Source organism: Ursus arctos, unplaced genomic scaffold (assembly GCF_023065955.2).
Source record: "Ursus arctos isolate Adak ecotype North America unplaced genomic scaffold, UrsArc2.0 scaffold_32, whole genome shotgun sequence".
NCBI classification, from domain to species: Eukaryota; Metazoa; Chordata; class Mammalia; order Carnivora; family Ursidae; genus Ursus; species Ursus arctos.
This window is the reverse complement of record NW_026623008.1, coordinates 9519595-9535558: the sequence shown is the minus strand read 5'-3', so window position 1 is coordinate 9535558 and position 15964 is coordinate 9519595.

Genomic DNA, 15964 nt, shown 5'->3' with positions numbered 1-15964 from the left:
ATGCCGGGATCACGCCCTGAGCCGAAGGCAGACGCTTAACCGCTGTGCCACCCAGGCGCCTCATGCTTCTGAATTCTTAACCCTCCAGAACAGCCTTGGTCAGTGCCCATGTTTCAAATCTGGCCTCCACGGCCTTCCAATAGATTCTTATTCTTACTGAAGAAAGGAACGGTCAGTGCTCTAACTTACAACCAGAACTCTAGTGATACAAAAACATGTAAGACATCTCCAGACACTTGGAAGCAAAAATCTAAGAGCCATATCAAGGCACAAGTATCTGGTCAGGGAACAGCAGCTGAGATGCAGGACTGCCAACCGTTTTGTGTTTTTTGTGTGTGTGTTTTTTTCTGGTGTTTTACTACTCTCTCAGGAGTCAAAGTCTCAGACAAGGGCATCTGCTGGGCAGAGCTTGGGTCCCCTGCTCCTACCCAGGCCAGGATGGTGAAAGGACGGACATGCCCCATCAGCAACAAATCAGAAGGCAAGCAGAGAACTGGACCTCTCCTAACTTAAACTGCCCACACGAGGGACAAGTTAACCCCTCAGAGCATCCAGATATTGTCACCCAAGTATGACAAGACAGCTCAAAACCAGCTGACCCCAGAGTGACCACCTAGTATCTACACACTGTAGGCTCTGAAGCCAGAGGCCAAGGTTCAAACCCCAGCTCTGCCCTGGCCAGCTGTGGGCTGCAGACAAAGGATGAAGACAAAGGGCTGTTCGTGGGTGGAGGATTAAATAAACACTTGTAAAACTATGTAGAACAGTGCCTAGAATGTAAAACAACTATATAATGTCTAAATAAAAGCTTGAGAAAGCAGCTCTATAGAAACAGTCAGGCAATGCATTATGTATAAGACGACTGAAAAAAATGCGGAGATAATTTTGTTCCCATAAAATTATGGGATATTAATACAAAAGGACAGAAAAAATGTATAGCTCTTAAGATTTAAAAATGACTAAAGTTAAAAACAGAAGAGCAAGAGTACCATGAGAGTCTCACAAAAACAGAAGAATCAAGACCAAGACAAAAATAATGAGGTACTGCATGGTGACTAACATATCATAACAATAAAAAAAATGATAAAAAAATGAAAATTAAAAAGTCAATCCAGGAGCTAAACATAAAACAAAAGAAGTTCTGGGGAGGAATGGGGAGCCTTTTTGTACATACATGTTTAAATTTCATTGGTTTTTGCTGAACGTTTTTATCTGTAGGCAGCTATTAATGTAAATAACAAGTATAATTTTGACAAGAATTTTAGCTAATATTTCCATTGGTGTTAATGATTAACAGGAAAGTGAAAAACAAAGATAGGTGTTGGAACGTCACTCATTCATCAGTGACATGAGTGACTTGGATAAATTTGACAACAGTTTAATTTTGTTATTTTGGTGGAGTTGACACTTAATGTTACATTAGTTTCAGACGTACAAATTTTAAACTCCCAGGGAACCTGGGTGGCTCAGTTGGTTAAGCGTCTGCCTTCGGCTCAGGTCATGATCCCAGGGTCCTGCGACGGAGCCCACATCGGGCTCCCTGTTCAGCGGGCAGTCGAGTCTGCTTCTCCCTCTGCCTGCCACTCCTCCTGCTCATTCTCTCTCTTTTCTCTCTCTCTCTCTCTCAAATAAATAAAATCTTAAAAAAAAAAAAGTTTCAAACTCCCAAGAGAGTACCCACCAGGTATAACAAATGAAAAATGCTTAGTCACACTGTGAAATTTCTGAACATCAAGGATAAAAAGAAGATCCTAAAAACTTCTGAAAAAAAAACAGGTATAAAAATAATAGCATCAAGTAACATGATATGTGATCAAGCAACAGGTGCATAGGAAGGTGCTAAACATCACTAACCACCAGGGAAGGGCAAATCAAAACCACCCTGAGATGCCACCTCATGCCTGTTAGAATGGCTGTTATCAAAATAACAAGAGAAAGCAAATGCTAGATAAGATGTAGAGAAAAAGGAGCTCTCATGCACTGCTGGTGGGAATATAAATTGGTCTGAATTAATGGAAAACAGTGTGCAGGTTCCTCAAAAAAATAAAAATAGACTTATCCTATGATCAAGCCAACGGGATCTTGAAGAGCGATCTGCACTCCTATGTTCACTGCAGCATTATTCACAAGAGCCAAGACAGGGAAACAACCTGAACGTCCAGGGACAGATGCATGGATAAAGAAAATATGGTATATGTATACAGTGGAATATATTATAGACACAGGGCAATATTTTTATCCATAAAAAAGAAGGAAAGTCCACCACTTAAAGCAACACGGATGGTCCGTGAGGGCATTACGTTAAGCGAAACAAGTCAGAGACAAACACTGTAGGATCTCTCTTGTATGTGGAATCTAAAAATACTGAACTCATAGATACAGAGAACAGACTCACGATTACCAGCGGCAGGGGGCAGGGGGTGGACAAAATGATTGAAGGTGGTCAAAAGGTACAAACATTCAGGTATAAGATAAATAAGCCCTGGGGACATAAGGTACGGTGACCACAGTTTACAATACTATATTGTATACTCGGAAGTCGTTAAGAGAGTAAGTCTTAAAAGTTTTTATCAGAAGCAAAAAATGTATAACTATGGGAAGTGATGGATGTTAACTAAACTGTCGTGGTAAGCATTTGCTTCATATAGATAAATAAGTCATCGTGTTGTAGGTCTAAAATGCAGACAATGTTATGTGTCAGTTATAGCTTCATAAAAGTGGAAAGAAAGAAACCTCAGGAAATGTAAAAGAACTGAAATCACAGAGTAGATTCTCTGACCAAATGGACTCAAACCAGAAATTGAAAGAGAACGTATCAGAAGAATCTTCAAGGATTTGGAAACTAAGCCACACATTTCTAAATAACTCATGGGTCAAGGAGGAAGTCTCAAGAGAAATCAAAAATACACTGAACTGAATGAAAATGAAAATACCACATATCAAAATTTCTGGGACACAGCACACGCTGAGAGGGAAATTTATAGCACGAAATGCATAATTAGAAAAGAGGAAAAGTCTCACATCAATAATATTAGCTCCCACCTCAAGAACCTACAAAAATAAGAGCAAATTACATCCCAAGCAAGCAGAAGGAAGGAAACACTACAGATCAGAAATCAATGCAATGGGAAAGAGGAAAACAATGGGGGGGGGATCAATGAAACAAAGAGCTAGTTCTTCAAAGAGGATTGATGAAATTGATCTTCTAGCAAGACTGACAAAGGAAAACCAGAACGTATCAGGAATGAAACAAGAGGACTGAAGGGGTAATAAGGGACTCTTATGAACAACTGTATACACATGACTTTGTCAACTTGATGAAATTAATCTCCTTTACAAACACAAATGACCACAACTCACCCAATCGGAGACAGATCGCTCGAATAGCTCTGTAGCTCTTAAGGAAACAGAATTCATAATACCAAACTTCCACAAAAGAAATCTTCAGGCCCAACTGGTTTCACTCGAGAGTTCTACTGAATATTTAAAGAAGAGTGAATACCAACTCTGCACAAGAAAAGGGAATAAAAGACATATAGATCAGAAAAGAACTGTCCCTCTTTGCAGATACCATGACTGTGTATATAGAAGATCCCAAGGAATCTGCCAAAAACTCTTAGAAATAGCAAATGAGTTCATCAAAGTCACAAGATACAAGATCTACACACAAAATCAACCACACTTTCTTACACTTGCAAGGAACACGTGAACATCAAAGTTAAAAATCCAATACCACTTAAAATCATTCAAAAGATAAAAGATTTAGGTAAAATCTAACAAAGCACGTTCAGGGCTTTTAGGCTGAAAACCACAAAACACAGACAAATCGAATAATGTCTAAATAAATCATGTTCATGATTGAAAGAGTCAACACGGTGAAAATGCCGATTCTCTCCAAATTGATATATAAGTTTGACACAATTCCTGTCAAAGCCCTAGTGAGATTTTTTTTTTTGCACATACAGACAAGATTATCCTAAAATTCTACAATCGTTCTCAAATTATATAGAAAGGCAAAGGAACTATAATATCTAAGCAATTTGGGATTGAAAAAAGGAATAAAGCTGGAAGAATTAGCCTACCTAATTTCAAGAATTACTGTACAGCCATAATAATCAAGACGGTGTTGCCCTAGGAAGACAGCAGGAAGCGCACAGATCAGGGGATCAGAACAGAGAATCCAGGAGTATCTACAAACATGCCCACCCTACCTCTGATAAGATACAAAAGCAATTCATTGAAGGAAACAGCCTATTAACAAATGACACTGAAATGCATGTACATAAGAGAAAAGAAAACCCCTGACCTAAGTCTCATGCATTATTCAAAAATTAACTTAAAAATGGATCACCAGCTTAAAGGTAAAATAGAAAACTTTTAGAAAACATGGGAGAAACTCTTGGGGACCTAGGGCCAGGCAAAGAGTTGTTAGACTTGACACCAAAAGTATGATCCATAAAAGAACAAACAGGACTTCAACAAAACAAATCAAAAAAAGGTTTAATTGGTTTTTTGTTTGTTTTGTGAAAAACACTGTTATAAGGACAAAAAGACAAGCCACAGACTGGAAGAAAGTATTTGCAACCACATATCTAGCAAAGAGCTATTGTCTAGAATATATAAAGAACCCTCAAACGCAACCATGGAAAACAAACAATGCAATTCGGATATGAGCAAAAGACAGCAGACATTTCGTGGAAGAGGATATACAAATGGCGAATAAACACATGAAAAGATCTGCATCATTACCCATTAGAGAAATGTCAATTAAAACCACAACGGCTAAAATAAAAAATAACGACAACTCCAAATGCTGTCAGGGATGCAGAGAAATCACTCTCTGGATCACTCATACACAGAGAAGGTAAAACAGTACAGCCGCTTTGGAAAACAGTTTGGCAGTTTCTCAAAAATAAAACAAAACTAGCTATACATCTCACTGATTGCACTCCCAAGAATTTATCCCAGGGAAATGAAAACTGTTCACACACACACGAAATCTGCGTGCAAGAGTGTATCTACAGCAGCTTTAGTCACCACAGCCCCAAACTGGAAACAACCTAGATGCCTTCCCACTGGTCAAGTGTTAGCTGGGGAGCCTCCACACCGTGCAACACTATGTAGCAATAAAAAGGAACAAACGAGCAATACCCCCAAGGGAAAGCAATTTTGTCATTCTCAAAATGACAAAATTATGGAGATGGAGAACAGCTGATTAGGGGTTAAGAAGAAAGGAGGGGGGCGCCTGGGTGGCACAGCGGTTAAGCGTCTGCCTTCTGCTCAGGGCGTGATCCCGGTGTTGTGGGATCGAGCCCCACATCAGGCTCTTCTGCTATGAGCCTGCTTCTTCCTCTCCCACTCCCCCTGCTTGTGTTCCCTCTCTCACTGGCTGTCTCTATCTCTGTCGAATAAATAAAATAAAAATCTTTAAAAAAAAAAAAAAAAAGAAGAAGGAGAAAGGAGGAAAGTTATGTGGCTATAAAGGGGTGAGGTGAGGGATCTCCATGGTGATGAGATGTCCTGTATCTTGACCGAATCAATGTCAATATCCCACTGCGGTGCTGACTACTACAGTCATCACTGGGGGGAACTAGGCACAGGGTCCCCAGGATCTCTGTATTATTTTCTTACAGCTACAATGAATCTACAATGAATCTCAAATTTTAAAGTTTCATTAAGAACAAAATACAAGAAAGTAATTGCTATGGAAGTCAGGACAGTAGTTACTTTGGGAGGGAGAGAGGGCAGCTGTAATTGGTCCTGGGTGACTGGCAAAGTTCCAGTCCAGTCTTGGGTGGTAGTTACAGGGAGTTTACTTCATATAATTCACCCATATGTCTATATGGCAGCGGTTCTGTCTGTGTCCACCCAGGAGTTAGCAAATGTGGGGGAGTGTTCCCAGCCAGTCCACAATCCCTATGTAGCATAAGCAAGAAAGAGGCATTTGCCTTTGGCAGCGAAGATTCTGTTGATTACTGCAGCATAAAGAGCCCACCCTGACTGGTACACACACAGCAGAAGACTGAGTACAAAGGTCAAAGTTACCCGGACTCCAGAACCTAGGGATGCATTACCAACACTGAGCTAGCAACGAATGCCCATGTGCCCTTGAGAGGGATGGGCGGGGCTGTTTGATGAGGTTAAAAAGCAAAGACTCGGGGCGCCTGGGTAGCGCAGTCGTTAAGCGTCTGCCTTCGGCTCAGGGCGTGATCCCGGCGTTGTGGGATCGAGCCCCACATCGGGCTCCTCCGCTGGAAGCCGGCTTCTTCCTCTCCCACTCCCCCTGCTTATGTTCCTTCTCTCGCTGGCTGTCTCTGTCAAATAAATAAATAAAATCTTAAAAAAAAAAAAAAAAAAAAGCAAAGACTCAGAGATGCCTGGGTGGTTCAGTCTGTGAAGCATCCAACTCTTGATCTCAGATCAGGTCTTGATCTCAGGGTCATGAGTTCAAGCCCTGCACTGGGTTCCACACTTGGCCACAGTACTTAGAAAAAAAAAAGGGGCAAAGACTCAGACCAATTCCCTGCATTACACCAAGGCCCACACCTACTACAGACTCAGCCATCTCTTCTGTGGATCTCCCTTGCAGTTTCACCAGGACAGAAAAATATCCGAATAGTCATATCATGGACAGAATTGTACCCTCACCCAAACTCATACGTCGGAATCCTCACTCCCAGTACACCTGAGAATGTGAATGTATGTGGAGTTAGGGCCTTGAAAGCAGTAGTTAAGGCTACATGTCATAGGGTGAGCCCTACTCCTATAGGACTGGCGTGCTTATGAGGAGGACAGACAGCAGGGATGCGTGCGTGTGCACGGAGGGGAGGCCACCCCCCTGCAAGTTAAGGGGAGAGGCCTGGGGATAAACCAACCCTGCCAACAGCTTCATCTTGGACTCTCAGCCTCCAGAGCTGAGAAAAAAATGAGGTGCTTAAGGCTGCACCGTGGGGTACTTTACCACAACCACGCAAACTACGACAATCCGGAACAGACGTCGCCCCTAAAACGTCAGATGATGGCGCACCAACAACAGACCAGGGAGCTTTAGCAGTGCCTCCCAGCCCCCAAGGGCTCACTGCAGGACAGATGCCAGCCAGCACCTTCCACGGCCTTCTCTGGATCCCAGGACACCCCCCCTCCACTGGCCGTAAGGGATGACACACAGGGGGCTACTTGTGCAAGGCCACACAGGGGCAGAGCCAGGATCAGACCCGGGGCCCCCCAGAGCCCAGCCCCTCACCATTCTGCAGCCTGTCCTCTCTGGGCCTCCCCCAGAAGGGCAGCAAAGTGGTGCAGGGGCGGGCTGCAGTAACACGGGCATCAGTGCATGACCGAACAGGGGTAAAGATAAACGGGGAGACTGGAAGGAGCACGGAGGACTTCTGAAAACCCCGCCTGAGCGTGAACATGACTGGGGATTCCCGTGGCAGCGGTTCCGCCAGCAGGGAACCCCCTCTAGCGGCCCTGTGTGGTCTCCCTGCCCCGTGAGGGACGGGCAGCCACAGAGCAGCCCCCTGCCTCCACGTGTCCAGAGTCAGAGTGGGCTAGCGTGCCCCCTGCCCAGCAGCCAGACTTCACACAGAGCCGTCCATGCAGACGGGTTCCAGGAGAGCCCCTCCTGGTGTGGGGGCCATGCAGCTTGCTCTGACAAGCCTCAAGGGCCCCTACGTCCACCAAGGTCTCAGGAGGTTAGCCAGACCTTGTTGGGGGCAACGTGGGAATGTCCCCCCTGTGTGATCGCAGGAAGAAAAGCCTTCCTGCCCCCCATTTCTTCTCTGACCCAGAAAGGAAGTCGCCCAGTCCCACATCACACCCCAAGCAGTCATCTAACCCTACTCACTTGTCCAGCCGCTGGGGAATGCACACCTTCACAAAGAGGTACTTTCGCTTTCCAGAGGGTTGAATGCATCCCAAATATAAGTGTCTGTTAACAAGCCTGCATGCCGACCGAGACTGATTTCAAACAAAAACGAAAAAAAAACCACGAAAGGCTGAAAAGAAATGCACGTAGCTGCTCCTGGGGACCCTGAGCAGAAACATCCCCAGCCCCAGGTTCAAACCCCAGCTCCACCCAAAATCCGATAGCCAGGCAGGGACGGGTCCCAGTCACAGGTGGGCCACGGGATGGCGCTGACCTCAGGGAGGAGTCGGGATGGTGGGAAAGCTGTATCGGGACTGGCCCATCACAGACTTTATCACTGGCATATTTTTAGATTAAAAGGCAATCAAGCCTTTACATAAAGCATTTTCTACGCCACTGGTCCTGACCCTGCCCTGAGGTCACACCTGGAGTTCTATGGACGAAATATGGCTAGCATTTGGGGACAAGTATACCCTTCTATCACCCTAAGTGCCCCCTTCCTTCCTGCACAGTCACAATTATTCTCCACATTAAAAAGTTTCATTTCCCCCTATAAGGTGCACGGCTCCACCCACAGTGGCCACTCCTACGTGGACCATGGACTGACGCCATCACTGGGGAGCGACAGAGGGACCATGTTCAGAAGAGACATAGCACAGAACAGGCCTGGTGTCAGGAGGAGAGGACGGAGCCCTGGAGCTGTAGCCAGCCCAGGCCCATCCCCTTGGCAGGAAGGGTAAAACCAGGGTCATCTTCCAACCACCAGCTCAGCACAGTGAGGCAAGGGACATGGTGTCTCAGCCGGCACATGGCTGGAAAAGGTTCCCCCAGAGCACTGGGTGTATATATGTGTTGGCAGGACAGAGGGAAGCTGGGGTAAAGCAACTAAATCTGGCCTTGGCATCCAAGGTATGGCTCTTCTGTCACACGGACGGCACCTTCTGCAGGCTCCCTTCCCTTTTCACATCCAGTCTAATCCCCCGCTGGCACCTGCAAGGGGATGCTGAGTCGGGGGATTTTTATTAGACCTTTGGAAGCAGCAGAGGGTCTGCAGTGCACTGGTGGCACCAGAGAAGCCCACCTGAGACAGCTGGTTGGGGAGGCTGTCACTGCAACGGGAGAAGAGCACCCAGGCCACCACTCTGCATTTGAGCTCTCCCCACCCTCTGTCCCCAACCCTGTGCCTCCCAGCCTCTGCCCCCCCCCCCCAGCACCCATGTCCAGGTGGCTGTTTGGAGGAGACTGAGGGGCACTCTGGCAAAGATGTGACTTCCTCAAGACTGCAGAACCCAGTTGGAAACAGAGCCCCGGGCAGCTGGCTTTCACCAACCCCTGCCCTGTGCCAGGAGGGCCCTGATCCCAGACCCTACCAAAGACCCCCACCACCCTCTCCCAGCAGGAGTCCTGTAGCGTCTGCTGATTTAGAGGGGATGGACATGGGGGCCTTGGGTGGCATCAGGCAAACCAAAGAGCCTTAGGAAGGCAAGGAAGAGCCTTGGAGCTCACACATTTGCAGCAACTGGAGGCTGTTGCCTGGAGACTGGGGCACAGGATATCTCTCCCCCATGAACCTTCAAGAATAGACCAGTGGTCAGAACTAATCAACAAATTCCGTAAGCTGCAGGATACCAAATCAAGATCCAAAAACCAGTTATGTTTCGAAACACTAATGACAAACTATCAGAAAGAGAAATTAAGGAAACAATCCCGGGGCACCTGGGTGGGCAGTTGGTTGAACGTCCAACTCTTGGTTTCAGTTCAGGTCCTGATCTCGGGGTCGTGAGATTGAGCCCCGCTTTGGGCTCCACACTGGGTGTGGAGTCTGCTTGTCCCTCTCCCTCCGCCCCCTCCCTGCCATGCTCACCCATGCTCTCTCTTCTCTAAAATAAATTTTAAAAACCCTTTTAAAAAAAAAGAAAGAAAGAAAACAATCACATTTACAATTGTATCAAAAAGAATACCTAGAAATAAACTTAACCAAAGGGGTGCGAGACCTGTACACTGAAAACTATAAGATCCTGATGAAAAAAAATGAAGACACAAATGGAAAGACATACTTACTCTGCTCATGGATTGGAAGAACTGATACTATTAAATATCCATACTACCTGAAGCCACCTAGAGATTCAATGCAATCCCTACCAAAATTGCAACGGCATTTTTCACAGAAATAGAACAAACAATCCTAAAATTTGCATAGAAACGGAAGACCCCAAACCGGCACAGCAATCTTGAGAGAGAAGAACAGAGCTGGAGGTGTCATGCTTCCTGATTTCAAACTCTCTTACAAAGCTCTAGTAATCAAAACAGTATGGTACTGGCATAAAAATAGATACATCGCTCAATGGCACAGAATACAGAGCCCAGAAACAAACCCACACATACATAGTCGATTCAGTGACAACAAAGGAGCCAAGAATAGACAATGGAGAAAGGATGATTTCTTCAATAAATGGTGTTGGGAAAACCAGACAGCCACATGCAAAAGAATGAAACTGGACCCCTATCTTATGCCATACACATACACAAAATAAAAACATTTAAAAAGAAGAATGGGTGGCTTCGTCCACCATTTGCGACGTTAGAGGTGCTCAGCCTCTTTAAGGTGGTTTTTTCCCTCCATAAATATTGGAACAAATGATGGAGCCTACCTCCATGGGGTTTCCGTAAGGCAAACATGTAGCCCAGGCTTGGTCCACAGTGTATATTTAATAATTAGGGTTATCAATTATTGCCTTTTAACATAGCCATTCCACTTCCATTCCAATAAAAAAACTCCTACTATGGGCAAATAAGTACAAGGATGCCCATGGGAAAATGCAGAAGTAATCCAAATGTTGGCTATAATGTGTGCCCTCTACCACCATGACCATCATTAAGAGAAATGTACTAGTAAAAATCTTGAAGTGTAAAAGCCCCATATGAATGACATCATAATGAACCCTTATAGTCCATCCCCAGAGCTAGGCACTCTTCTAAATGCCTTTGATATAGCAATCAATTTAATTTTCCCCAAACACCTCCAGGGAAGGTCCACGGTAATCTCCACGTTAAAGACGAGGATGTTGAGGCACAGGGAGGGTCAACAGCGTCTCAAGGTCACACTGGTAGGTTGGAGGCACGGCCAGTTAGCTGATCTTTGCCTACATAAAAAGCCGAAGGATTACACACTAAAGGGTCACTCGGTATCTGGGGGTTTCTCTGGATTCTATTTTTCTCAGGTTACTTCGCTGTACATTTTCCAATTAGAAAATGAAAACTCTGGTGTTTAAGGAATCACACGAGAACTGGCCCCATGCCTCAGGTGCTGAGGCAACACAACGGTTAGGTGCTCACTAGGAGCTGGGCACAGCCCCTAGGCCTACAGAGTCACAGAAGGGATGGATGGCCCGCAGGGCAGGCCACGCTTCCCTGGGCCCCAAGGTGAGCATCTGAGTGCCCGATGCCCCTGCTTTGTTCCTGGTCATGTCTTAGTCCAGCCAGCAACACCTGAAGGCACTTAGGTAAAATGAAGCAGGTGTGAACCATGTGTCAGCGGCCTTGGAAGGGCTCACCCAGCATGGCCCTGGGAGGGGACAGGGGGCCCACAGCTGTAGAAACCCTTCCTTGCCCAAGAATGATGGCATCTGGCAACATCCCACCAGCCAATGACAAAACTGGTCCACTTGTTTGCCCCACTGTCAAGGAATCCTTCACATCAGATGGCAAGAAAGACAAGATCGTTTAAAAAACAAAAATCCTATGCATCAAGCAAAAGTCAGAGCCACGACCCCATGATGCAGGCAGGCGTCAAAAGCCACTTGAACACTCTTTAGAGTCCTCGGGGTCCCACTTGACATCGGTGGCCTTCACATCCAAAGCCATGAGCTATAATTAAGAGCAGGGGGAGCCACTGCCCCAGCTGCTGGGCTGAGGGCCAGGGCTGGCTGACAAGCTCAGCGAGAACAGCTGGAACTGACAGGACATCCCAGAAGGGCACAGCTGAGGGGCTTAGCCCTCTGAATAGGGTCGCCAGATTTGGCACATAAATATACACTATGCTTCGTTACATTTTCATTTCAGACCCACAACAAACCATTTTTTAGTTGGAGTATGTCCCATGCAATACTTGGTACATATTTTTACTTAAAAAAAAAATCGGTCCCGTTTATCTGAAATTCAAATGCGCAGGGTCTTACCTGGCAACCGCACCTCTACAGTAGTGACATTTAAAATAAAAGCCCCCTGGGGCGCCTGGGTGGCTAAGGCAGTTGGGTGTCCACTCTTGATTTCAGCTCAGGTCATGATCTCGGGGTCCTGGGATGGAGCCCCACGTCAGGCTCCATGCTCAGTGGGGAGTCTGCTTGAGATTCTCTTTCCTTCTTCCTCCACCTCTCCCCCCAACTCTCTCTCTCTCTCCCTCTCAAATAAATAAATATTTTTTTAAAATAAAAGCCACCATATTCCCCCCTCTGGCCATGAAAACAGTGCATAGACTCCTACACAGAAGCAGGCCATGGTTGAGAATTGGGCCGGACGTTCCAAACAGGTAGGCAAGCTGCAAACCAGCCAATCTCACACAGCTGCATTCAATCCCCAACTCATCAAGGCCTGCTCTGAAGTCACATTTCCCCCAGGATGTCTTTCAACGCATCCCACAGTGAATCCTAAAGGCTACTACTGGGTGCTGGATGCAGTAGCCAACAAGGGAATAGATAGATGAGGTCTGTCTGCTCCTATGGGGCTGACATTCTAGAGAAGTTGAGAAACTAGAAAGTCTCAGGGAGTGAATCAAATCAACAAGGCCAAATAACAGGTGAGAGGGATGCCAAATTAGACTGAGTGGTCAGGGAAGGATGCTGAGGGGACAACACCTAAGCTGAGAGCCATGTGACTGCTGGTGGAAACTCACTGCAGGCAGAAGGATTAGTTTGTGCAAAGGCCCTGTGGCAGAAGACAGAAGCAAAAATACAATTGATATGGCTGGAACAGAGAGAGCAAGGAGGAAGATGGTAGTGTGTAAGGTGAGGCTGGGGACAGTGGGGCTTCTAAACCAAAAAAAGGAGTTGGATTTTATCCTAAGCTCACAAAAAATCCTCAGAGGATTTTTATAGTGACGTGATTGATTCACAGACGTGCACAGAGTCCACAGAAACACACAGCATCACAGGCTGCCAAGACCAGGGCTAAGAAGACACAAATGGGGCAACTTCAGGGTACAAAATCAAAGGATACCAACACTCTTAGCTTCCTGCAAGTGCTCTCAATGGCCCCCTTGCTCCCATCCTCACGCCCTGCATGGAAGTCAGCTGACTGGAAGTCACATGACGGTGACCGTCCCCTACCTCACCCTACCAGCAAACCTGCTCCTCCACTGACTCTGCTGCGGTAGATGTGGATCAGAAGAAAGACACTTACTTTGTGCTCCATCCCTGGGGCAGAGGCCACTTCCCACTGGACCAGGTGCTTCGTGCCCCAATGGCCAGCCTCTTGCAAAGAAGGCACAGAGCCTGGGCCAGGATGCCCTCTTGGAGCAGAGGTCCCCACCAGCTGAGCCATGGCAAGGCAAGGCTGGTGGGGCAGGCTGAGGCTTCCAGTCTCCCAGCCTAGAGAACCTGCGCCCTCAGGGACCTGGCGAGTCAGGAGCTCGACACCCCACTGCAGAGCAGAGCCTGCCTTCAGCTCACACCTGAGCGGGGGTGGGGGGGACAGGCAGATGCCAAGCCACCCACTTCAGGGCAGGGAGCTCAGGAACCCGCTCACCCACCCCTCCAGCAAGCGGCTCCGTGGCCTCCGGGCTCCTTTAGCATAACGAGGGGCAGCCGGCTTACCCCCGGGGCCTAAGGAGGACCCCAAGACGGTGGCCCAGCCTCCCCGGCGCCAACCTGTGTCTGGAAAGTGGTGCTCACAGTTGTCCCCTTATCCTCCGGGGAGACCACAGGACCGACCCTGCACAGACTGCGCACTTCCCCACAGGTACAGACCAGGATAAAGCTCCAATTATTAAAACAGAAAGCTTAAGTTGTTATGTCAGGCACAGTGAGGGATTAATAACAACTAATAACACAGTAAAACAATTATAACAACATACTGTAGGAATCATGGTGGGAGCCTGCTCCTGCTCTCTCCCAAACCACCTGCGGGCTCTGCGCTCACCCTGCCCCTCATGACGTGAACGATGAAATGCCCACGTGACACGGCTACGTAAGGCGCATGACGTAGGCGTGACGCAGCGCCAGGCTGCTCGTGCGTGACCTGACACACGACGTCAGAAGGAGGAGCACCCGTTTCTGGTGGCGGTTGCCGGGGCAACCGGAACGTGGCCAGCCCAGGAGTCGGAGCCAGAACCCGCCCCCGGGTGGGGTGGGGGGGATCAGAGGGCGCTCTCCACACATGGACCCTCCCCCGGCGGCCCCGGGGCTGGCGTGCGGGGCTCCGTGCTGCACGCTCCCGCCCCCACCCCCAGCGCCGCGCTTCCCTGCCCTCCCCGGGGCACGGGGCAGGTTTAAGGACCTGCCCAGCACCTGGTGGGTGTGCGTCTCTGGAGCCCGCGCCCCAATCCTGGTGGCGACCTGGCGCCAGGCACAACTTGACGCTCAGAACAAGCACCGGAGAGGCTGTTAATGCAAACCCCTGGGGCGCCCCTGACTCAGTGGTCTGCCTGAGGCCCGGATGCTTGTTTCCAGACATGCTTCAGCCTTGGCGGGCGTTAAAGTTAGTGGGCCGTGTAGAGCTGGTAGGCCAGGTGCCCCCCACCCCCACCCCCAGGGCTTCTGATGCAGCAGATGGGGGGGAGGGGGGAGGGGGGAGGCCAAGGACCTCTCCTTTAACAATCTGCCAGGTGATCCCAGAGGCGGGTAAGTTAACTTTAAGCAAACACAGCCCTAGCTAGAATACAGGCAGGTGGGTGATCATCCCCTTGTACAAACAAGGAACCAAGCTGAGGCCGGTGGGAGCTCAAGCAAGGTCACGCGGCCAACAGGGAGCAGAACTGGGACTTAACCCATAGTTTTAAACACATGCTTCTCATACAGCCATGCATCTGGGGTGGAACAGAAGTCCAGCAGCCGACTGCTATGTTCTGGGCAGTTGCAGACTGACCTCTGTTGTAATGTTTCCACCTGCAGGTGGCTGGAGAGCTGGAGGAACCAGCAGTAGAGGCAGCTGCCAGAGGCAAGTAGGAAATACGGCACGTTGGGCCCGAAAGGGCTGAGTCCAGTTCCTGGCCTCCATCTGCCAGCTGGGTGACCCCAGGACAAACTGCTTCACGTGTCTGAGCCTGTTTCTTCATCTGTGAGATGTCTGTCGAGGCACCTGTCCTGCTGGGATGCCGTGATAGGGGAGGGAATGTGCGGGGAGTGTCTGGCACATGGCAGTTTGCGGTAAATGGTCCCTGGAAGCATAGCCCTGGGCCTGGAGTCACTGCTCAGAGGTGGCGTTGCCAGGTAAGATCCAGCATACCTGTTGCAGTTGAATTCCAGATAACAATGAGTGATTCTTTGAGCATAAGGATGTCCCAAATATTGCACAAGTCTATGCATACGATGGGATATTAGGCCACAAAAAGGAATGAAGTGCTGATACGTACGACAGCCTGGGTACACCTTGAAAACAAATGAAGTGAAAGCAGCTGGTTGTAAAGGATCACATACTGTGTGATTCCATTTATGTGAAATGTCTAGGAAGGGTGAACATAGGGACAGAGCGGACTTGTGGCTGCCTAGGGCAACCGGGGGAGAAACCGGGAGTGATTGCTAATGGGTATGGGATTTCTTTTAGCGGTGACTGAAGTAAAATTGAATGCAGTGATGGCTGCACAACTCTGAATATACCAAAAAAACCCACCGATGTGTACACTTTTACACGGGTTAACTGTACGGTGCGTGAATGCAATCTCAATAAAGCTGTTTAAAGAGAAGAATGTATTTACAATCAAGGGGTCCTTCTAGCCTTAGTGAAATGGCTTAGCTTACTGGCTGGCAGGTGGGAGAGTGATCTGAAGGCAGAGTAACCTTGCTCACCAGGCAGGATATTTCCACAGGGAGCCTCCTCGAAACCTTGAGTTGCTCTCATTGCCGGAATGGGGCCTTCGAGGTTGCCTCAACCCGTCCCCACCCGACC